Source organism: Schistosoma mansoni, chromosome 1, assembly GCF_000237925.1.
Source record: "Schistosoma mansoni strain Puerto Rico chromosome 1, complete genome".
In the NCBI taxonomy this organism is placed as follows: Eukaryota; Metazoa; Platyhelminthes; class Trematoda; order Strigeidida; family Schistosomatidae; genus Schistosoma; species Schistosoma mansoni.
Window position 1 is genome coordinate 45,901,170 of NC_031495.1, and position 2,693 is coordinate 45,903,862.

Below are 2,693 nucleotides of genomic sequence, written 5' to 3' on the forward strand. Positions count from 1 at the left end.
TTTCTTCTGTAGCACCAAAAAGAGATCATTCGTTAACTTTAAAACGTTACCAATACAAATTGTTAACTTATCGTATTAAAAAAAGAACGATTTCCTCATTAAAGAATGATGCTGTCAACTGGAAACGTTTGTATGGTTATTAGTATAGAGGTCTGTGTAGACAGTTGAATTTGATGGTTTACATCAAAGAGTAAACTTGGTTAGACGATTGCTGAAAACTAGAATGCACTGGAGATTCGTTTCATCTTATTGATGGAATTCTGAATCCAATACTCCACCGAAGATAGAACGCAGAACTTACAATTTACATGGAGGGTACATAACCACTTAACAATCACCGAGCTGCCTACATTTCTAATTTCAATCAATAAGTGACGCTTTGCAACCACCTTTAACCCGCCAATAATGAGTAATTCCCCAATGTCAAACATAGTTGAACTCCACCTGTCATACATTCACAATAAACCCTCCAGAATTATTTCTACAAACTAGTTCCTTATGACCATACGCATTTGTGAAGATTGTTGAATTCTATAGTTTACGTCACAAACTATTCTTAGTTAATTGTATAGTTAGTTAATATCTTTATTGCAGTACGTTTGAAGTTTGCGTTACGATCACACGGTATTTATTACAAAGTGCTTATATATCGTTAAACTCTAGTTTATTAATCAATAATAACATTCAGTTAACCCTTGAAGAAAAATGGTTCGACTGACACAAAAACGAGCTCGAAAAAGTCCTAGTTCTTCAGATGTCAACTCTGGTCTTACCTATACCCCATGCTCTGCAACTCCTGATGCACCAGATAATAGTGGGAGTGGACTTATTCCACACATGTTGCTGGATGACTCTATGTCTAACTTAATAATGAGTTCTAACTCACGAACAGATGGTGTCGATCTTATTAAGAGCGAATTAGCCGCTGTCTATAAGCAATTAAGTGATATGCGTTCTAAAGTGGAGTCACTTGCGGGCTCTTTATTAAAGCATGATGATCTTAAACTAGAACTAAAGACACTGTCACCCCTTCGACTGCTGTTGTCAAAGGATATAGTTCCTTCTGAACTCGAAGACAGGATCAAAGTAGAATCAGTTATTGACTCGATAGCTAGCGAAGTCACCAAGCGAATAATCTCACGAAATAACGTGATTATATATAATATACCTGACAAGGTTGCCATTAAAACTGTAAGAAACTCGATACTAAAGGCAGCTAACCTCCAGGACAGTCCATGCCAATGTATCCGACTTAACAAAAAGCATCAAAAATACTCGTGCCCTATCCTGTTTAGATTCGATTCCCATTTATTAGCGGAACGTTTGATAGAATCTGAACAGCTAGTCTGTGCGCATACGAAGTTTAAAAACGCTCGTATAGTCTCAGACAAAACCACCAATCAAAGATTAACACAAAAGCGTACCATAAAGGAAAATAACATTGATGAGGTCACAAAAAATGTGATTGCGCCAGCAGCTGAACCCACAGGTGCAGCTAATTTATCTCATGTTAGTCAGTGTACTGATATACCAATGCAGTGTGTTAGTTTGCCTCTCATACCCCTAGTGGCCCTAGATAACCAGGACATATCTGATGGAGACTCTAATGTCATTCTTTCCAGTGTAATATCGGAAGCCCACAATCAAACACCTGATTCTATTGTGATGGCTCATAAAAACACTGCTAAACCTAAAAAGAATATACCAATTAAAAAGAAAGTAAATAAAAAACCTTCTAGTTCTAAACCGATTACCAAAAATATTTCAACGGCTTTACCAAACAAAAGTATAATTTCTGAAACTATGCTTAACCCTACTCATCGTAAGGGAGGTTATAAGGACACGTTTCGTTCAAACGTTACACAAGAAGGCCACTACAACCATCATGGAAGCAGGCCTACTATTAGACAGACGGCAATAAACCAACGTGCCCCATGGTTTCCCCCATATGTAATAAATAATAAACCTGCAATATGTAACTCTTATCATCACTCTCGCAGTGGAGAAGATGGTATACTAGGTTATGCACCATCAACGCAACCCCAACATGTAGGCACCTGTCTTAATTGTCCACCAAAACAAATACAACAAATTATTCAACCTTACCAAAATAAGGATTTTTTTTTCGGCCTCCAGAGATCCCTTGTTCCACTAGCACTACAATTCGCTCATGCTATAGCCCATGCGATCCGGCAAACACATTGAACCATAGTCCAGGCATAGCTAGAACTCATACCTTCGATAAGGATGCTCTCGGTTTCTTTACACTACACACTCCCTTTTTAAACTTATTACTTATTAACGCACGTTCACTTCTGAACAAAATTTCAGTCTTGAGAACCTTAGCCTTTCTAGCCAAGCCTTCTTTTATACTTATCACTGAAACGTGGTGTTATCCAGCAGTGGCCGATTCCGAATTAAATATCCAAAACTATCGACTCTATCGTTGTGACAGAGAAACTAAGCGAGGAGGCGGTTGTCTTATATTTGCTTTGGATACCTTAACAACTAACAAAGTTGAAGATAGTATCTTGAATAGTTTACCAGAATCGATCTGGATATCAATCAATACCCTAAACCATAGTCTACTCCTAGGTTGTATATATAGAGCTCCTGATAGTACTGATAATTTGAATGATTGTATTATCAATGCATTTATACACGCATCTACTCTGAAATTCAGTGCTAAGATT